The sequence below is a fragment of the Dasypus novemcinctus genome, chromosome 2, assembly GCF_030445035.2.
Source record: "Dasypus novemcinctus isolate mDasNov1 chromosome 2, mDasNov1.1.hap2, whole genome shotgun sequence".
In the NCBI taxonomy this organism is placed as follows: Eukaryota; Metazoa; Chordata; class Mammalia; order Cingulata; family Dasypodidae; genus Dasypus; species Dasypus novemcinctus.
Window position 1 is genome coordinate 136,958,910 of NC_080674.1, and position 22,863 is coordinate 136,981,772.

The 22,863-nt window shown below is 38.1% G+C and overlaps 1 protein-coding gene and 1 long non-coding RNA gene across 2 annotated transcripts in view; one reads left to right on the forward strand and one right to left on the reverse strand.

Annotated features, from left to right (window-relative positions):
• The window catches only part of CHSY3 (chondroitin sulfate synthase 3), a 314,150-nt gene that overhangs the window by 219,810 nt on the left and 71,477 nt on the right, over positions 1-22,863 (forward strand). The window lies entirely within an intron of this gene.
• Positions 1,627-15,566, reverse strand: LOC131273857 (uncharacterized). Its single transcript, XR_009181026.2, has 3 exons — positions 15,536-15,566; positions 5,351-5,484; positions 1,627-3,865 (listed from the first exon to the last, which is right to left on the reverse strand). It is a non-coding gene; the product is annotated as an uncharacterized lncRNA (long non-coding RNA).

Sequence of the window (22,863 nt, forward strand, 5' to 3'; positions counted from 1 at the left end):
TTTTTGAATTGATTTAGGAGAGTTGTGTGATTATCACTGATTAAATCCTGTATCTCTTCAGACTATTTGGTTAGTTCCTTTGACTGGGCCATCTCTTCCTGCTTCCCAGTATGGCTTGGAACTTTTTGCTGATGTCTAGGCATCTGAATATGTTGGTGAATTTACTCTGATGTCTAATTTCTCTCTCTTGCCTATTGTTTTTTTCTCCCACATCTTTTCTTTGATATTTGCTTTCACCTTATTCTAAGTCTTTAAAATTGCCAAGCTTAAGCTATCAAAATCATGCCAGGGACTCACTAATGGGGTGCAGATTTTCTCCCAGGGGTTAGGATACAGAGAAAACCCAGTTTTTGTCCATGCAATTTCCTAACTGGCCAGTAGATGGCACTTGTCAGTGCACCTTTCCATGGAGGTGTCTCAGTTTTGGCTTTCCTGTGTTCCTGTTGAATCTCCAGAACAGAGATTCAAAGTGGGCTCTGCTGGTGGATTTCACTGAAGAAAATCTCCTGATTCCCCTCCCTTTTCCCTTGAAACAGCTGACAGGGAAGAAGATATTTGTTCCTCTCTCAGTCAGCCTCAGTGAGCCAGGGGTTTTACCCCTGCTTAATATTTTGGAGTTGGGGAGGGGAGCCCTTCCCATGGCTGTGGAGGCTTGGTAATTCACCTTTATTGTTTCTGCTTATTTGTCTCTCTGTCCCTCACCATCCTGGTCATTGTTTAGCACTGTCCTGCTCTGCTGATCCCCAAAGCAAATCCCTTGGAAAGCTTTTGTCTCTTCCTTCATTATTTTTGTGAGAGCATTGATCTCTCCCTTTTAGTCAAATGTCATGTTCCCACAATCTCCTGAAATATTGTGTTTTCAACAGTATTACCAGGACTGAAGGAGCATATATCTTCAATCACTCACATAAAATTCTGTACATACCAAAGTGGATTGCCTGAAAGCATACATTTTCTGTACATACCAAAATTATGTACCAAAGTGGATTGCCTGAAAGTATACATTTTATAACCCTAAGTATATATGGCTTATTTTATTCTAAGGTATCAAATACTTCAATATCCAGCTAAGTTTGTGAGTACATGATGCAATCACCCTAGTGTTTTAAAAGCTCTGTATATAATAGTTTCCAGGTAGAAAGATTGCCTCTCTTCAGCTTTGCTCTTTTTAATATAAGTTTCTTCATGTCAGCTAACATAGCATTCCAAATATGATCATTGTATTCTAGAAACATACTCTTTATTTAAATCAGAGGTTCTTAACCTTTTTTGTTCCACAGATCCCTGTACCAGTCAGGTGAAAACCATGGACCCCTTACTAAGTCCACACTAATATTGTGTATTATTTAATAAATATATCATACCTGCATCAACATGGCCCGACAAGAATGCTTTTTTGAATTTCAGTTCAAGCTCATGGACCCCTTTGTTAAGGATCCCTGATTTAGAGCTTAAGATCATAGTTTCTAATTCTGATTGAACATTAGAATGACCTGGGGAACTTTGGAAGAACTCTAATGCCTGGACTTCAATTTAGATCAAATAAATCAAAATCATGGCATCAGTAATTTTTTTTTAAAGTTTCCAATGTGGTTATAATATTCAGTCAAGATTGGGTTGGAACTATAAGTTAAAGTGGTTTCTTTCAACCACCTGGAAATAAAAAGTGTATAGCAGGTGTATAAGTGTAATGAGCTGATGTGATTAACAGGACACCTGACAATAGATGCAACTGATTTTATACATTTTATTTTAATAAGCACATATACCAGGCTTACTAGATAATGGACATGGCTTTAAGTCATGACTGAACACTTGTAAAGTTGCTGTGAGGTAGGCACTAATATCATGCCCCTATACAGTTGAGAAAAATGACTTAAACAATTCCTTAAAGATTACTCAACTATGACTTGCTTCAGAATCTATGTTCCAATCCAGTGGTTCTCTAAGTATAGTCTGGGAATCAACAGCAAGTCTCAGGTGGAAAATTTTTAGAAATGTACATTCTCAAGCCCCATCTCTAGAATTTCTGGTTCAGCAAACCTGGAGTGAAGCCTGATAATGTGCATTTCTAAATTTCGAAGTGCTGCTGGTCTGGTAATCACACCTGGAGAATCACTGCACTTAATATTCTCCCTCTAAATCACACAACAGACTTTCCTCTCTTGTTGTAATACTCTCCACTGTAGAATTGTTTTTTAAATTATAAGAACAATGTCAGTGTGTAAATAAATCCAAGTCTCATTAAACATATATATTTTTTTAATTACTGAGTGTCACCTTTGTTTTTTGGAGAGGCATAGGGTGTCATTATTTGGAGTTGATAAATCCCTTTGTAAATTGCACAAGCTGCCACTGACTGCCTAACTCCCAAGTTCATGATGAGAGACTGAGAAAGTGAAATGAAAGGAAACTACAGCAAAAACAGGACTGTAGGTATGAATTGACCAAAGTCTAACTCATTCCTCCTTCTAACTACTTTGTTCTATGCAGTTCTTCCTGCATTTTTCTTCAGCTAATTTGCTCAGTGATTAGCAGTATAATGTAGAAAATTACATTATGGAGTCATCTTTGGCTGATATTTAGAGGCAATTAGAGATCTCATTTTAAGCTGGTAGTATTAATCTTTTATTTTGTAAAGCTTTCTTGGAATGAAAGATTTATTATACTTGGAATTATGTAATCACGAGTCATTCTGTGAAAGTGATATAAGTATATATGAGAGAGTGAGAATTTGTGGTAGGAATATGAGATAGATTATAAACTAATGTTCATAGCAAGAAAGATATGATAAATGATAAATTCATAGATTATATTGCTGGCAATATTTCAGCCCCAAAACCTCAGTGTTTGTGTAAGTCATGCACAATGTCCCAATATATTTTTGTCAGAGCTTAGATCTTTAGTATGCTATTTATCAAATACAAGTGTGAGTTTCAATCTCTGTGGAAAAGTATTTTCAGTACAACACTGTGTACTTCGTGATCACTCAGTTGATAAATGTCACAATATGTATTTAAACTCAGAGGCAAAATAAAGCTATTAAAAGAACATTTTAACCCATTCAACAAAATCATGCTTTTCTTTTTTAAATAGTAATCCAGATTTAAAACACTGCAGACCTAGTATTTGGGGAACCTGAATGTACTTTTTTTCTGTAACTTGGTCTAGAATAGGCATCCAGTGTCTGATGAATTTGGCTCCTATGCATGATTCCTTTGTCAGGCTTAGTCTCTCCATTTGCAGTCTACAGTCTGATGCATCCATGGACTAGCAGGAAAGACAGACCTAAGAGAGAGACCATACTACCCTGAGTTTTTTCACCATCCATATCCACCACCAAATGGAATCATTTTTAAATAACTGCAAACTGAAAACAATCACAGTATCCACCTCATCGAGATAATGGAAAGGTTAAATGAGTTATTATTTGTAAAGAGCTTAGAACAGTCCCTAGGACATAGTGCCATGGAAGTGTTTGATGAATAAAATGATGAATTAACCAGAAGGAGATTCATTTAAAGCTTCTTCCTGTGATGTTCCTAAAGCAGAAAGCTTCATTCTCTAAATTGCCCTTGCTATTTTCAAAACATCGGCACGTACTCTCCAGATTGTGTCCCTTTCTAGCTGTCCCTTTAGGATATCATCTTGCAGTCTCAGGCTGAGTGACGTGTTTATCCTGCTCCTCTTTCCTGTACCTGTTTGTGGGACTGGCATGCTGCCAGTCGCCCGCAGGAACGTCTGTCCTTGGCTGATTTCCGAAAACACCACTGTGATCTTCAACCTTTCTCACCGTATTAGTCCCAGATCTCCATGTATCAGTGAAATCCATAGCTATCACTTTGGGATGTGTAACAGAGATGTGCTAAAATCGAAATAAACAAAAGAGCATGATCACAACTATGCAAAACAACATATATAAAAAATAATTAGCTAAATTAACTAAATATTAAAATGGTGTTTCTTAGGTATTATATGATTTTCTCTATTTTTTACAAATCTTCCACAATAATATTGAAACGTAATGATATGAATGATTGCAGAGAGGATTTTGTTTTTCAACTCTAATCCCTCCCCCAACTTCCTGCTTCAAAAAGAATTTTAGGTATGCCTTTTTTCTCCCATGCTTTTACATCTATAAATGATTTTGAGAACAAATAATCAAGTTCAATCTTTTGATGGTAATATGGTAATAATTGAGAGTATTAGACCAGTAAAAGTCAATTCAAGGCTATACATGAATTTCTCAGTTTCCCAGTTTCTATAAATATTTCCCCATTGTCAACATTTTCTAACATTTTTCACTAATTCTTGTATCTCCAATTTTACCACAGCTTAAAACTCAGAATTCTTTCCAACTTATGATCCTCTTCATAGGCGAAAGCTCTGATCATTCTAACATTTGACATTTTCCTGTCTTTTTTGTCATATTACGAAACCAATGATTTGGTCGTTCTTTTTTTCTTGCATTATCCTTTATCTTCAAAAGATCGTTTGTCCAGATCTATCAATGCTTCACTAATTTAAAGTCAAGTTATCCATTTCTCACCTGGGTTATTGTAGCTGACTTCTTATCTGTGCCCAGTTAGTGAATTTCAAACACTCAGGAAGAGAGTGCAGGTAATGCTGAGTGCTGTATAATAACTCATCTTAGCTCAGTTAGACTCGAATGATGACACTGTAGCAGAGTTGACCTTTGGAACAGTAGTGTCCTGGATTCTTCGTCCAGCCTTCAAACCAACCTCTTCTTAAGATACCTCCAAGACGCCTCTCGTCTTCTTTTCACGTTCTCTCCCACCACTGACCATACAGGACATTCTCATTTCCTGTCTGGGTGAGGCTTCTAATCCTCAGTTCATTATCTATCCCGATGTGACCCAGTTTAGTGCATTAGTCCCCTCCTTCTTTTCCAGAATCTCTCTGGTAATTCCCTCGTTTGCGTTACGGAATTATTTCTGTAAATCTTTTATGGGAAGTATTAAGACACTTGACCTAAATAGCAACAACAACTTTTGCAACAGTAGAAAGAGAAGGGTTATACTCCCACGGCCTTAAACAATCATACTAATTATCTTGCAGTAGTTCACAAAATGTGACAAGAATAGAGTGCTAATTGTAATGTTCGCACTTTGGTGTGGTCAGGCTATAAAATACTGTCGTTTAGATCAGAGTAAGCCCATGGTTTAAATATATTATTGAAATAAGTTTGTAATGTTTTAATATGCAGATATTTAATTCTTCTGGCATTTTTGTTCCTATGAACTATGCAAGAATTCATATGACTTGAATAGTAGGAAGACTCTTGGGCAGTATTAATCCTGTAACTTTAACAGTTTGAGCAAGAGCATACCTGGCATATGGCTTCTTTCTTACTGATGATAATGGTCACTGCAGTTGGCTGTGATAAATTATTTCACCTCTGTTTGCAGTTAGCTGGTGCCAAGTGAAGTGATCCTCCCTGATTTCATTAGTTCAGTGCTCCACCTGAAATGGAAAATTTGCTACCTTGAGCATCTCCTGAGATCACACAGAGCCCATCTGTGTGCTGCTCATAGGAACATGGGCCCGAAGGCAGGCCCAGGAGGTAAAGGTCAGATTAGATACACTGCAGCTGTACCAGCCAGCTTTTATTCAGAATTTGTTGTCCTGAAAGGTCAGTCAGCAGTACACTAAGAGACTTGACTAACCTGCCCCAAGAGAAAGTCACCTTTCAGCTTTACCGTAAATGGTTTGAATTTTAAAGAAGTGATTGCAATAAAAACAGAATCCTTGATTAAGTTTTAAGTGTTTTATTATTGCAGCCTGTATAGAGATTATAGCATCATTTCAGGGGGAGATGGGTATGAATTGAGCTACCTTTTGGTGGAGGGAAGACAGTTGAAATGGAAATGGAGAGCATCTAATTCCTTTTGCATTGTTTCACTCCACTACCTGGCCATCTTTGTCACTCAAGTGGAGTTGCATGGGAGTTCTCTAGAAGAACTCCAAACTTACCTCAATGGTGGAATGGAGGTACCTTGGTACCAAAAGAGTCTGGGAGCCCTAGGGTGATGGTTGAAGCCCAAAGAATCGGTGGGAGTGAAAAAGCAGTAGTGCTGATGTGCCACAAGGAGACAAAGGTGCTCAGAAAATATTCCATATGCTAGTAATCTCTATGCTGAGGAACCATGCAATCATGGAATTTTGGTAATAGAAAAGCTGTTGGAAAAATATTTCCAAACAGTTTGGTTTATAGCTAATTAAATTAAAGCCCAAAGAAATCCTCTTCAAATATTATGACTGGGTGGAAAAGCTGTGAATAAAAGCCTGATTTTCTGATTCCAGTTCAGTGCCTTTCCTTCTGTGCCCTTTGCAGCTTTCAATGAACACACTGAAAACATTGCGTCAATTTTCTCCTCTCTAGGAGGCTGTTTTGTTTCTCTACCTTTTTCTTTCCTTTACAAACAAGCCATCTTAGTTTATAATAACCCAGAGTAATTTTACCTTTTAATTATATATGTGACTACAAAAGTTTATAAAAATAATTGTTTTTCTAAACTTTACCACCAAGTCTCTCGAAAATGACAGACGTAGCAGTTTGATATAATTGATCAATTCCTAAAAGAAATATTGGATTATGTTTGTAATCTGATCTGTATCTGGACATGATTGAGTTATGATTAGGGCATTGAGTCCTCACCCACCAAGGGGCAAGGAACAGAGTTGGGGCTTTTAATATTGGAGTTTTGATGTTGGAGTTTGATACTGAAGATTTAAGCTGGAGCTGAAGGAAGTTAGCACACAGAGGAAAGACAAGCCAGCCCCAGGAAGGAAGAAACCTTGAAGAGAGAGTAAAGCATGCCCCAGGAACATAGGAACCCAGGAAGCCTGAACCCTCACAGACATTGGCAGCCATCTTGCTCCAAATAGCTTTGGTGAGGGAAGTAACTTATGCTTTATGGCCTGGTATCTGTAAGCTTCTACTCTAAATAACTGCCCTTTATGAAAACCTACCAATTTCTGGTATTTTGCATCAGTACCCCTTTGGCTGACTAAAACAACAGATGTCCAACAACCCATCTAATATCAAATATGTCATACATCTGTTGAATATTTCGGTTTCCAGGTCATTTTACTTGGTGCTCAGGATGACACTGCTGCATTTCTATACAATCCTCAGCACTAATGACTACTAATTTACCTTTGTTTTCAATATTTATAAATCATATTATTCATGTTTTAAATATACATAGACTTACCAAAACAATCAGCATTTGCCAAGTTGCTTTATTTAAGAAACCAGATTTTTCTAAATAGACAAGTGAGTGCACACCTAGGATGCCTACATATCTTTATGATAGTGATGCACATTGGCCTTAGGCCATCTTTCTGTATATCAAAGGGATAAACTGGAGCATGTGCTGCAAAGTAAGATACTTTTCAGCAGTATTTTTACAAATTACTGTCCATTTATTTTCTCGGCATGTAACCTGAAAATGAAGTATTGTTCCTTTTTTTTTTAATGGAGGTGAAATTTTCTTCCCTAAATTACCCTAGGTAAAGTACTTTTCTAAAGTGATTCCATATCTAAGTGTCCATGAAATAGGAATGCTTGTGATGCTTTTGTATTCCAGGTGTGTCATTAGCAAAGGCTGTAGCAATGATGATCCTGCCCAATTTCCAGTCTTCTTTCACACAGGGAAGGGAGGAAAGATAGCGTTGACTAGGGGGAAAAAAAGAAAGGAAAAAGCCCATTTCCAGCTTTACACACATCATCCCATTTAATGTCCCTATGACAAGGGCCAGGGCCTATAATTTATCTTTCAAACTGGGACATATCTTAGAATAATAATTATTCAGGGGCAACTGATATAAACAAGGATTCTTTTGGGAACACTGGGAAATGTGGTCATCCTATCACTGGCCCCTAGACAAGGGTGTTAGTTCCTCCCATTAAATGGAATTGTGGTTTGCTAAGCTTCTAAATTATGATACCATGAAATGAGTTGTCTTTAACAACAGGAAGGTATTAGCTTACAAGCTTACAAGTCTTAGGCTGGGAAAAATGTCCACATCAAGGCATCATCAGGTGATGCTTTCTTCCTGAAGACTGGCTGCTGGTGATCCTGGACTCCTCTATCATATGGCAAGGCACAGGGCTGATCTCTCCCTTCTCTTCTGGGTTTCACTGATTTCAGCTTCTTGCTCCCATGGCTTTCTCTTTCTTTGTCTTAATTATAGTCTCTTATAAAGGACTATAGTAAGAGGATTAAGACCCAACCGGGGCCACACCTTAACTGGAGTAACCTCATCAAAAGTTCTTACATAGGCTTACACCCACAGGAATGGATTATCTTTAAGAACACGATATTCTGGGTTTACATACAGTACCCACTACATATGAGTAGGGAAAATGAGGTTTGTAAAGGATAACTAATCTGCTCAAGGGCATATTTAGAAAGTGGAACAACCAGGATTCCAGTTCTTTCTGCTCTGACTCCAAAACCGTTCTTCTTCCTTTATACTTTTTTTCTGGACAGTTCAGTAGTTCCCAGACTATTTACGTAAACATGCCATTTTGTGGCCATGATTGCAGGACAAAGGCTGAATGGGGACAATGGATCTGTGCCCAACACCTTAGCTATTTCTTCGTGGAATTGGTTGATTCATTATGTGGTGTGTTTAGTGTGAAGAATTTCAAGAATTTCTTTTAGAATTCTTCTATGGCTGGTCAGATCTGGAAATTCTCCTATCTGGAAATTCACTCTTGAGTTTCCATCTGTCTTCCAGGCTTTGCTTGTCACTTTTAAACTAAAGGGATTATCTTCTCCCTGTTAGAGGTTCATTGCTTGTACTCTTCACTCATCATCAAAGTGTTTTCCTAAATTAGAAACCGGACTCTGCTTCTCTTCCCCCACCAGTCCATCCCTAAGGAGGACCTTCCACTTGCTTCTTCATGCCCTTCATCTCCTTCAGGGTCTCACAATCTCTTTTCTATATAATTGTAGGGACTTTCCTAAAGTATCCCTCCCATGTTTTTTGTCTTACTATATATATCCTTAACATTGCTACCAGGGCAAGATTCCTGAAAAACAAACCTGAGCATAGCTGTTCCTACGGTGCTTTCTGTTGCCTGTGAGATAAAATTCATACTCTCCAGTATAATGCACATTTTGTTCTTTATAAGAAAAATCCCCACACCCTCACTTTCCCCACTCTTCCTTGTATACAATTCTTCAGCCTCATGTCTCTTCCCCAACACAGGAAAATTCTTCATGACTCCATGTCTTTATAGAAGGTGGGTCCCCTTACTGCATTCCCATTCATTTGCTTTTTTATTAAGGTTCTCACTAACTCTCTAAAGGTCCAGATCAAGATAAGACTCATGTAGTTATCTCCTCAGGTTTTATTTGGAATTCAGTAAATATGGGGGAGGCCAATTTTTTAAAGTCACTTGTGTGTTGTCCTTACAGTCCCCATCCTCTTTTTTGAAGAAGTCTTTGGTCCCTTTGGCAATCCTTTACCTTACTTGCCTGTGGACATTTTTACCTCAGCTTCTTAAAGAGTTCACCCAAGGGGGGATGCCTTGAGGCCCACAGAGGAAAGGAGTGCCTTTTAAGTAATTAGAGGGGAGGCTAAAACAATTCAAGTCCTGAAGAGCAGAAGGAGAAATCTGTAACCTGTAACCTACTTTTGGCAAGCATCCCCATGAGGCTGACAGACCTCAGAAGGGATGGTGGTGTGGAGACCCAGTGGACTCTGGACCCAGGCACCAGGTTCCCAGCCTCACTCAAGGTTCTGCTGCCCCGTGGGCAGGCAGACAGAGCTACTGGGCTTCAAGTGACCGTTATAGCTTTGACCCCTAAAGGGCTATGATAGAGATCTTTCCACCAATTTGATCTAGTTTAAGGAGAGGGGCCTAATGTTGGTATTTAGTTTATTGACAGTGCATGCAGACGGAGGTTTGAGGTAAAAATTATTTTTACTTAAAGAAAATAAAAATGGGAATTTCAGCAAAAATGACATTCATATTCACCCAAAATGTTTTGGTATCTCTCTGGGCGTCACTTCTCTCATCTGCACAGTTCACAAATCCAGCATGTATTTATTCTACAAAGGGCTTATAGGGGAGGTAGTATAAGGAACATGTTGAATGAGGTGACCCCAAGCCCTTTTTTAGATTAAACTCATTAATATCTGTAACTTAGCAAAATGGACTTAAATACATGAATGAATACCTAAATAAGTAAATAAATAAATATAAATATAAATATATATAGGGCTGTCTCAGGGACACAGTGTACAATTCTATTTGGTTGTACATGGCACAAAGACTCAGAACCTAGTGCCAGAATCTGGCCTACATGCTGCTTTCTGAAGCCCTGCACCCAGGTATGTGGCCGGAACACCCTGTGACAAGAGGCTCCTTTTTCTGGTTTGCACAGAAATTCCTCTACTTGTCCAGCCATGCGTCCATAAAGCTGAATTCATCTGGGGATCAGTACCTTTTAAAATTTTGCATTACCACTCTGTGGGGCTGGCTGCAACCCCACTTTGTTTCCTCTATGATAAACCGCAGTATTCTAAGGTGGGAACCAGGTCTCTGTAGTGCTTCTGTGACTTTGATGTGCATGTGAATCTCTTGGGGGTGTAGTTGAACTGCAGGTTCAGAGTCAACAGTTCTGGATGCTGGTGCTCATCTGGGGCCAAGCTTTGACTAGCAAGACCCTAAAATCTAGTAGTGTTCTTAGCAAATAGCAGTGACTCTATAAATACATTTCGACTGGGTTGATAAATGGAAGGGAAGGAGGGCAGAAGAGATGAAGACATATTTCATATGTACCGGGGTCCTAAAGAACCATTTATCTAATGTATTTAGAGGAAAAATGCAAATAAAGGATGAAAGGGAATTGTGTGAAATTTTCCCGTAGGTAAGTGTTCTTGACTATTTAGGTCCAGAGTATAAATTTATTAGAAGAGTTCTCTGCACCTTCTCCCCGCATCTCTCTGTAGCCCTAATAATAAAACATGGCCTCTACAGTAACCCAGACACATACACGGGGCACCTCCATGTGTCATTATTACAGAGTAATATTTGTGTTCTATGAAATTAATATAGTTTTTTTTTTTAGGAATTTAAAGTAGCACTCTTGTTGAGCAGACATGAAACTATTCATTTCAGTATTTCTTGGCTCACCTTCAGAAATAACAAAAAGTCCATACCCTGCCATTGGTGATGGACAAGCACTAAGGACAATTTCAGTATTGTTTTCTTGGGCCACATCCATCTCCAAATTGCTTATGTCATTTTAGAAATGAAGAAAATGAGGCTGCTGAGTGGGATAAGGATGGATACCATGGCACCAGCAGTGGGCTGAGAGCAAGAGAGACGGCCCTGCTGCCTCATGGGTGAGGGGCTCTAGGAGAGCTTCTCTGAGCCTCAGTTCCTTCGACCGCAGCATCCATTATCCAGCATGTATTTATGTGGAGTGCTTATTACTCTCTACCTAGCAGTATAAGTGAGCACATTGATGTGGCTGACCCCAATCTCCTTTTTCAATCTAAAAGTCAGTATTATCAGAGACTTGCCGATATAGACATTAATGCATGACTAAATAAGTAAATGAGGAAGTAAAAAATTAGAATTGTTCATTGGTAACAGCAGATTTAGGCACTCTTCAAACTTGTTATTTTAGTTGTTTTCCCTTCGCTCTATAAATAGTAGACCATACTTCTGGATAGAAATTATGATTTTTGTTTCAGATTTTAAGATAAGAATTTGGGCAAAGCAAAGATTTTTCTAATCTGAGGAAAACCATTGATTTGTGTGTGTGTCGTTACTGCTTAATGATGACCATCATTTGGCCTTAGGCTTTTTCTTGAATCTTTTTGGGAAGAAAAACAGTATACATTTTTGTTCTGTAACAGGCTATGGCAAATACACAAGAGCAGCACTCAGCTTTCTAACAACACTGCCTTGGAGAAAACATGTCTCAGTTTTCAGAGAGAGGCGTTGAGACAGGTCTGCACTCAAGGATATGCCTCAGCTACTCTTTGCTGTTAAGATGAGGCCAGTGCTGCTTAAGTCATTTCCAAAACTGAAGAGTGTTTTCCAGAGAAACTTGTAAATATTTTGGCTAGCCTAAATATTTAATAATCAAAGAAGAAATACCTTTGGCAACCAGGAATAGGTGTACTGAAGTATATTGCTTGCCTTTCATTTCATTGTGACTGTTCTTTCATACCAACAATGTTAGAAACCATGTCTAACATGAGAAAATTACTCACAGAGGGAGTGCATTTCTGATGTTTATTTTGCTCTCACTTCAGTGGTTGAGAAAGATGATGTTGATTGACCACATGGCAACTATTTCTGTGGTTTCAGATGCTATCGCACCTTTAGATTTAATATACTTGGAACAAATATTTTGAAATCCATCCAGACTGTCCTTCCTTGTGTTGGCAGGTGTGACCCTTGACCCCACAAAGTGCAGGAAAAAAAGACATTAGTTAAAGGCTTAGTGACAAATAGTCATTAACTAGATACATTTGCATCAAATATTTATTTTATTGAAAAGATGAGTTTTAGAATTGCCACTGTGATAAAAAATGAAATTGTAATTTGGAAATATTTCTCTTAAGCCCCAAATAGGGAGACTTTCAGAAAAAGAATAGGTTTTAAATTCACCGTTTTCAATCTAATAAATACGCTGATTTTTTCAAATAAACCTGCTACAATACATCAGCTCCTGATTTCTCTCCCTTTCTCTCACATACATACACACACACACACAAACTCACACACAATCACTGTCTTAAAATATTTTGTGGGAAGTGCCTGTGGCTCAATCGACAGGGCTCCCATCTACCATATGAGAGGCCCTGGGTTCCTGTCCCAGGGCCTCCTTGTGAAGGCAAACTGGTCTGCGCCCCTAGAGAGCCTACTGCCTGCACCCCCCAGAGAGCTGGCACAGCAAGATGATGCAGCAAAGGGAGAAAAGCAGACACAGAAGAAAGCACAGTGAATGGACACAGAGAGCAGACAGCGAGTGAGCGAGCTGCAAGGGAGGGTGGGGAGGGAATAAAAAAAAGTTTGTAAAAAAAAAATGTTGTAGCATAGTAATGACAAAATTAGTATAAGGCATAAAGATGAAGTATTCCAAGAGTGATGGAGAAAAAGCATAAAGTACAGGACACAATATAGGACCAGAAAGGTCATACTGTAAAGCAGAAGACAGATTTTCTTTTCGAGAAAGCTTTTAAATAATGTCATCAGAATGTGTACCTTGTGATAAGACAGTGGCTTCCAGGGCTCTCTAAGACATCCCTAGCCTGTGAGGTTTGACTTACAAGATCCGGATCCCTTCTGTATTATCTGCCTCCAAATCCTCTTCATGGGAACACCCTACTGAGAATGAACCAACAGTAGTAACCTTCATAATCATATCCTATAAAAGGGAAAATTAATTTTGCATTCTGCAAATTTAATTTGCTAGAAAATTTTTTTAGTAAAAATTCAAAAACATGCACGTTGTACTTCTCTTTTTCAAAAAACTCAGCTCTTTAAATTTGCCTCTTTAGAAGTGTGATTTCTCTTTCCTTTTTCTTAAGTCACCGCACACATTTTGCTCTCAATGTCAGTAAAAATCCTAGTAGAGAAAATCCTTGTTAAAAAATAAATGAATTGAATCTCAAGTCATGCTACGTGCTGCACTTTTCTTCTTTTTCACTTCTTCCCCCGAGAACTGAAGATAGTCAGGGTTAGAGATGAAATGTTGAGCTATAAATAACAAAATTTCATTATAGAGATAGTTATGAACTAAATTAACATCTAATTTACAGTAAGAATAACTGGTCAAATTTTAGCCTCTTAATCCTAATTCTGATTACAAAATTATGCACAACTGCGATGGTCATGTGACGGTAGGTTTGTTTGCCTGAAAACAAACCAAAAGCAAAGGAAGTGAGTGATCCCAGAGTGCTGCTCTTTGAGCATCTGCTATTAAGGATAGCAACCTGGATTTTATATTTTATGAATCCAGCTCTTGGGATTGTGCACATCAGTCCCATGAATGCCATCCATCCCACTGTATGTCTAGTGAATGGGTACAGTTAATATATCTTCTAAGCTGAATGCATCCTCCTTGGTCTCAAGGTTCCTCCCTTCACACACTCTTTTGATATATCTAATATTGGTGATTATAAGAATACCTTGGATTTAGCCTCTGCAGTACCTTTTTATATGCTTCTGTTTTCTCATTGTGCTTTATGAATGCTATTCTATTTATTAATCAAATTTTGAGGTTGCATGAGAACTGATTTCATGTCTGCCTCAGTTTAGTTTTCTTATCCTTGCCGGGTCCCTAACACATTGTGGGACTTAATAAATATGTGTATATTGATTTCCTGCTGAACAGCCTCTGCTGGGCTCATTAATCCCATCTGAAGAAGAAAGAAGGATGATTTCTGCCTAGTTAAGTGATTATTCAGGGTAAGTAACTTTGGGTCTTAAGCTGTAGCACTAGCTTATCTTGCTGCTTTGCTTCCAAATCCTTATGCAGCATATTGGGTTTGTGTTTATAGTAAAGGTGACAATACCCAATCAATGTTGTCATAATTATGCCATGGCATTAGGCTGAACTTCCTGGTAAGAATAGTTCAGTAATAATCCTGGCTTGGAATTTTTAAAAAATGGCTGGGAAGGAGAGAGAGAGGCAGAAAGAAAGAAAACGAGAGTGAGAGCAAGAGTACCAGAGAGAGAAGAAACAGAGATAGGAGATGGGGGAAGATGGAGAGAGAGAAACAGTTTTGTGATTTTATGTTTTGCTCTGGCAAGCCAGAAATTTTATGGTTAGACCCCTCAAAGGACACCGCGTGGCTTTTTTTTGGCTCTGTAATTTAGAATAGCCTGAATGTAATATATCATCCCAAAAGGACACTTGGAGAATAAAAGGAACACTTTTATAATTATATGGGAATGAACAGTGAAACCCAGGCCTGTCAGGTCACCTTATCATTGAGCTCTTTCCTTTAAGCTGTGGCTTCACCAGCAAGCCTCCCCTGTTTGACTTGCAACAAGTCCTAAGCAGGAGCCTGCTAAGGCTCTGGTGCTTGTGGCCCCTGTGGCTATTCTAACACCTGACCATCTTTCTAAGGGAGGAAAGATGGTGGCCTCTCCACAGCAGAGACTCTTTTTCCCTGATACATACATGAACACGCTCAGGGAATCTAACCCAAATCAAGCAGCAACTTTGATTTTCAAGTATTTTTTAGCAACATACTCGTAATTGCCAAAAAATGCTGTAGCAGGAAGCATTATAACACATGCCACATTGTCTTGAGCCAATCATCATGGACTTAGCCTTTTTCTAAATCTCAATGTGTAGGAATTACACCAATAATATTAATATTTCCAAGCAAAACCCCAGTCTCATGCCATACACTGTGCACTGCACTTTCCTACATGATCTCTAATCATTGAAACAACCTTCAAGGTAAGTACCTTGTCCCTGAGTGAAATCTGCAGAAAAAGAAGAGCAGAGGTTATGAACCTTACCCAGCCAGGGACCTGCAGATTCTGGGTTGCAGCCTAGATCTGTGGACTCTAAACCAATGTTCTATTAAATTCAATGTCTCTTTAATTAATAATTACCATCCACTTAATAATTACCATCAGATCTCTAGAATGGAATTACATCTAGCTTTCATTTGTTATCTGACAGTAGTCACTTGCTATAAATTTAAGACTAAAAGTATTTTGCTTTATTTTATTTCCCATATTATTTGTGACCAGGCTTAAGTCAAAAGTTAGGAAAACTATAGAGTCAAAAAATTATCAAGCACTCAAATTTAGATAAATATTTGAGAAATTGCTTTGACTGAAACTGTTAACCTAGCAGCAGTGCCAAGGGTTAACCCATTCCATGTGCTTTTTCTACATGAAAATGAACTAACAAGGTTTTGTTCTAAAGAAGATTATTTCAGAGCATGGGATGCTTTATTATGATTATGCACTATTACTGTGCTTAATTCTATAAATATGTGTTTTGAAATATAGCAAAGAGGGACAATTTCAGCGCCTTATCCACCAAGTAAGAAAGTGTGTACCTAAATTATTACAGCCATACTGACAATTTGCAGCTTTACATTATTCATGAGGTTTGAAAGATGTATACTCAACTTTATCTTTATGGTGATTTTAATACAAAAAGTAATGTTTTTAGCTTCCTTCAAGAAAATGTTTCCATTTCTAACAATGAACATAAACTGAGGAATGAAAATAGCAGAATTCCACAGACTGAGAAAAAGAATACAAGTCCCTTTCGGAAATCCTTCTTTCCAAGGGGAGCAAGATTAAAAATTATTTCTATAACAACTTTTATTTCTCATTAAAGGAAGTGCATGGGTGTGTGTGTATATTGATAAAATTGTTAGGTCTAGATATTTTTCCTTACATTTTCAACACCTCTGCCTAGAGAATGTTCAAGTAAAATCAAGGCTCTTCTGGTTGCCCAGTACTCTAAGGAAATGTGCACAGGCAAACACTCCCTGGTCACCTCTAAGGGCTAGAGTAATATGGAGGCAAGCGATTAACCAACTTAGACTGAGTTGCTGCACAGTGGAAGGATGGCGATGTGGAGACCTAGAAAAAATGTGAAGCAGTCCTTGGCCTTCTAGCAAAAGATATCCCAGAGCATCATGAACTAGTCAATCTACAAGTGATACAGAAATGCGTGTATCTAAACTGGAATGGATGAAGAAAGCACTGTGTGCAAGTTCCTCAAGGTAATCAGTGCCACTATGTGGAGGGCATGCAAATGTGCTGTTTTTTTCTCTAATTAGTATACTCAAAAAGTTATAATAGAGATCATCAGTTTAGCTTAGAACTTTTTACTGGAAGACCCTGGTCAGGCTGGTTGGAGCAATGCTTGACCAACGTGAAATGGGAGATTTCTCTGGAAGGATCGGTTTCACAAGAACTCTACTCATGGTATGATGCTAATTGCACTTTGTTAAGGGAGTGCAAGGGAGTAAATTGGTTAAGCTACAAGCTTTTAGGTATGCAGTGAAATTGCTTGGCCTTGGAAATGCTCCCTGTTTATATCGTGTTTATATGACACCAATTAATTTGTAGCACACAAAAGTTCCATTTCCTGCCTATCTTTCTAAGTAGCAAAATGGAATATAATCTTCCCACTTACAAAATTAATAAGTTGGCTAGGCCTCAATCCTGCTTTAGAGACATGATAATGTGATTATATATAGAAGTTTAGAAAAATGAATATTAAAATAGTTGTGTCAGTTTGATATTTTTTTGAAGTCCAAAAAGAGATATTGATTATGTTTATAAACTGGTCTGTTTCTCTGGGCGTGATATCCTTTGGTTGTATTAGATTCATCTGAGATGTCTTTGATTAAATTATGTTACGATTAGGGATTGGATTTACACTTACACTTGGATTTACCACAACAGTAGAGTGTAACTCAGTTTGAGTCCCCACCCACTTCGTAGGCTATATAAACAGACACTCAATTAAGAAGACACACAGAAGCAGATAGGCAAGAAAAGAGAGACAGTTCCATAGACAGTTCACAGCTGACCTTGTGAAGAGACCAGAACAGCTGAGCCCAGAAAGAAACAAGCCCCAGGAAGAGGGATGAACCCTATGCCAGCCTACAGCTGAGATTGGAAGAAATTGGACCCATGGAGCCTTAAGAGGAAAGAGGAAGGCTGAACCCTTGCGGACATCTCCCGCCATCTTGCTTCAACATGTGGCAACAGATTTTGGGTGAGGAAGTACCTCCTATGGAATCCTTGAATTGGACCCTTTAGGACCTTGTACATGTAAGCTTCTACCCCAAATAAATACCCTTTATAAAAGCAAACAGATTTCTGGTACTTTGCACCAGCATCCCTTTGGCTGACTAATATAATAGTTAACTTTAAAATTTGTTATAAAGTATATTGTAATGGAAAGAAAAATGGATGATCTGTCAGAAGCTCTAACATCTGCAGCTGGCACTGCCTCTTCTGGCTGTGTGTTGTGTATGCCTGTAGGATCTGTGCCTAATTTTCCTTATCGGTAAAGTGCAGTTATTCCACATTGATGGAATCTTAAAATGACTGGGAGGATACAATGAGAGCATGTGAAAGTCCTTTAGAAGCTAGAAAACACCATACATTTATGAACAAGTAATAGTAAAGGTATTACATATAACTAACTTTACCTCTGGAAAATGATATTGGCTTTTGATGGGAAATTATAACCACAATTATAAACATACAAATTTCACAATTTTCCACACTAAGATAATTTGATGCGGGAACTTGAAACAGGTAAATGTAATTATCTTAAATATAATTTAAATTTTATGAAGATTTATTAATATATCAGAGTTCTTTAACAAAAGGCCAAAACATATATTTTCATTTGTGTTATTTAATTTTTTTCATTTCCTACTGTCAGGAAATGAAACTTTCCTTCCTTCATTCCTTTCTTTCTTCTTCCTTTCCTCCCCCCCCCACCCCCTATCTCTTTCTTTCTAATTTGCTTTCCTGATATCAGACTTTAACACAAACAAGGCAGCATGACCTCTGCTAGCTCCAATGACCATTATGTTAAATACCCAGGCAAAGTCCTCCTAGTCACCTTACTTTTACTCTTTTGAAAGCTTTGCCCAGTTTATGCATTTTTGACTTCCCAATTCTTCTCAGCCATCCTCTCCTGAGTATTTCATGCTGTGGAACTGTGTTGAAATGCATATTCTTAAACCTATTGTGTGTGCCTGAAATTCTGCTCTACCATTTCCTCCTTAGCTATTATAAGCTCTGAGGAGCCACGAACTTTTAGTTACTTCACTAGCCCATTTCTCCTTATTACCAGAGTTAGATACACAAGAGCCCTTGCTCCAGACACTTCTCATCCATGGGAGACTAAGATGAGTCTCTTTCTGTTTGATTCTCCATACCCTCAGAATTCCTTGACTACTCATGAAAGGTGTTTCTCAGAGTTTGTTCTTCACCCCTTTTCTCTTTTATCTCTATGTGTCTCCCTAGGGAATATCATTTATTCTTCTCTACCTGCATATTCCACTGCTCTCTCATCATCTACTCAGTTCAGATTATGTTCTGGAGTATCTGTTACTCTCTCAAATCTGTTTCCTCTTGGTCTTCTCCACCTCAGGAAATGATTGAATTTGTTAAGCTGGAAATAGGAGAGCATTCTTGGCTGCCTTTCTTTCTCTCACTTTCCACATTCATTGTCTCCAAATACACCCTAAATTGGTACACTTTCTTCCATCTCCCTGGTGTGATTGCCTCTTACTTGGGCCCTCTGCAGTAGCCTCCTACCCTGTCTCCACTGCTTTTTCTCAGCTCTGCACTCAGCAGCCAGAGAGCTCTTCTAAAATTGTACATCAGATCAGGTCACTTGCCCGCTTAAATAACATAACTTTACACTTGAAATAAATCCAATTATCTTTACCTAGCACAAAGATAATAACCGATATTTAAGTGTATCTTTTTATTTAATCCTCATAAGCACCCTCTGACTTAAGTACTATTAATATCCTTATTTAAAAGACAAGGAAACTGAAGCCCAAAAAAGAGAATAAACATGATCAAGACCACTCAGGTAATAAGTGGTGAAGTCAGGCACTCCTGCCCCTGGAGACTGCATCAGAAATCAGCGTACCTCTAAGGTTTTGTAGAGTTGGCTCCCGCCTACCCATTCAGCCTCACCATGTCCACCAGAATGTGAGCTCCACAAGGACAGAGGAATTAGTCTGCCTGATTCACCGCTCTGTCCCAGAATCTGGAACAGCCCATGTACGTAGGAGGCGAGCTCTTTTCCACCTGCGGAGTTTGTATATGCTGGTCCCTCTATCTGGAGTGCACATCTAACTCTTAACAGAGAAAGCAATTCTTTGTCTCTAATGTCTCTTGCCTGAACGGAGATCCCTAATCCTACCCCAGCCCACAAACAGGGACCACACTATCTAAGCCACACTATCTAAGCAAGTCTTATTCCACTGTTCTTACCTCATCATTCAACTAATTTCCTTCATATTATGTATCCCCATTTGAATTTTCTATTATTAATCATTTCACTCATTTCTTTTTTGACTTATGAGCCAGTATGTTAGATCCACAGGGGCATAGACATATTTACTTATGTAAACCCAAAGTCTCCTACCTTGACTCCCCCAAAGCAGACATTCAAGAAACATTTGTTGAATGAATCAACATTTCATCTTCAATTTTAAGCTTTCTTTAAGCTGAGAGCTAACCTCTGAGAAGTATCTTTTTTCCTTGTGCATTCATGAACTCCATAGATATTATATCATTTATCATGAGGTTAATTCTATACTAAGGACTGAAGATGCCAAAGTGAGCGAATTAAACACGGTCCTGGGCCTTTGAGAGCTCACAGTCTAAAACAAGCAGAAATATTCAAAATAATTACAGCAAATGGTTATAATGTAACCTGCTGTGATATGGGAACTAATCCTTTGCCTTTCTCTTGGGGTAACCACAATTTATAGAATAACCCATTATTCATGGTATTTTAAACCGCAGTGCCAAAATCCATGTTGATGCAAGTAGCTAGACCTTTTATTTCCCAGCAGGACTCCAGTATCTCCTGGATGTACACTTCAGAAAGGCAGCAAAGTCCTGGCTGGTTTTATTGGGGCTAAACTCTAGTCTCCCTTAAACTTTTCAGCCAGAAGTACCCATCCCTTTCACTGACCTGTTCCCTAGAGTTTTGCACGAAGTATACCTTGGCGCTTCCTGTTGTTGTGGTGAGCTCTTTCTTAAGACATGGCTTCTGCATCAGCAGAAATAATATCACAACCGACTGGACTTTTCAAGGAGGTACACTTCTATTTTGTTCATACAACATTGGTTTCCAATTCTTCAATGGTTTCATTTTACCCTCAGTCTGCAGGGTCTCATACTCCCACTGTAATTCAACATTTTTTATTTCTACCTCCCTTTGTTTCAATTCTTCAGTAATCACTTTTAAAAATATTTGAACATGAAATGAAATTATGTTGAGGAATGCTAGCAGATATCAGATATCAGCCATGCAATTTACCCCAGGGGCTAATATCATATCCTATCTACCTCCACTCCGCATCACACTGTGCCTAGACATGGGTGTGTACATGGGAGGGAGGGCAGGTGTATGCAAACGATGTGTGTATCTCCCCATGAAGATATCAGCATAGCTAACATGGTAGAAAAGATGTATGGACTTATGCTGACAGAAATTAGACATGAAGGGGAATAATTATTAATATGGTAACTAATGAATTGTTCTATTTATACCAAAGATAGCCAGTAGGAAACTAAAGTTTTAAAATTATTTGGTGAAAGTTTGCATCCGTTTAGTGTAATGGGGCTGTATCTGTTCATAAATATCATTAAAGTGTCTCTGGCAATATTTTTAGCTACCAATATCTTTAGAAATACTATAAAGAGTTGAAGGGGCAATGATGCTGCTTGTCAATTTTAATGACTTGAACCCTCCCTCCCCCAAAGTAAATTAAGCACATAATATGTGCATTCTTTTAGAAACTGACTATACTTTGGGTAGCTAGAAATGACTTAATTGATACAGATAGAACAGTAGTTTTCAACCAGGGGCAATGTCTGGAGACATGATTGTCACAACAAAGGAGCATCTTGTTGGTAGAAGCCAGAGATGTGCCAAATATCCTTCAATGCACAGGATGACTTCCCCACAACAAATAACTTTCCAGCACAAATGTCAATTATGCCAAGGTTGAAAAACTCCAAAAACCTAATACTGGCATAAGAATTAGATGCCCTCACAGACATTATAAAGTTAACAGTTAAGTTAATATTTTCGAAGTCCCTTTACTAGGTAAAATTCATGCCAAAAATATTACAAATTACTATGGGACTACAAGAAAACATATGCTCCTTCTTGACTTTCTGTAAATACACCTAGACATGGCTGAGAGATGGGTTATACACACTGAGTTCTGGTATTATCATGCAAAAAAGGTTTACAGGCATTTACCAATTTACCAAGAGATTCTCTTAATAGACATGGGAGGACTCATAATCTTAGCATTTATGATAAGGACAATAGCCATTTTTTTTCCTTTTATTAAACTCTTAATCATTTATGAGGTAATTGTGCAGATTACTTATAATATGCATTTTTTCTTTCTCCTAATATGTTTTGAAATTGACCGTTTGTGCACACACCTGCATGACTATTAGGTGAATTTGGGTGCCATCTGACTTATAATTTATACTTTTAGTTGTCCAGAACCTGGAAATAATGGAATATTATGGCTTTTTACTATATTCACCAATAAGTAGTTTTTCAGCAAAGTTGAAGCATAGAGATAAGTTCATAAGGTAAGAGACAATGAAAAGTCTTCTTAGCTTGTCAACCTAGAAGGGAGTACAGCAAGAGAAACAGTATAATTTTGCTACCAAACACATGCTTCCTTCATTTTGATAACTTACTTTCTTCATGTTGCTTAATCCTTGGTTCACAGTTTCTTTATAAAAACAATGCCAGATTATTATGACTAACAACATTATTAAGTATTAATGTTAATATATTAAGAGCATTTGAGCATTTCCTGTGTCGTTCACTTTACTTAATCTTTTATTTACATTCTCCCACTAATCTTTTCAGTGACCCCCATAAGAGATGTTTTCCTTGTTATTGAAGAAGATGATGAGGCTTAGAGAAGTTAAATCCCTTTCCAGGGTCAAAAAGCTTTTAAGTGGGAGGTTTTGATTCAAATCCAAGTTCATCTGATTCTATAGTCTATGCTCCGAATCTTCATGCTATTGCTCTATGAGTGTGCATGCTGGTTTACTTTGAAATTATAAAT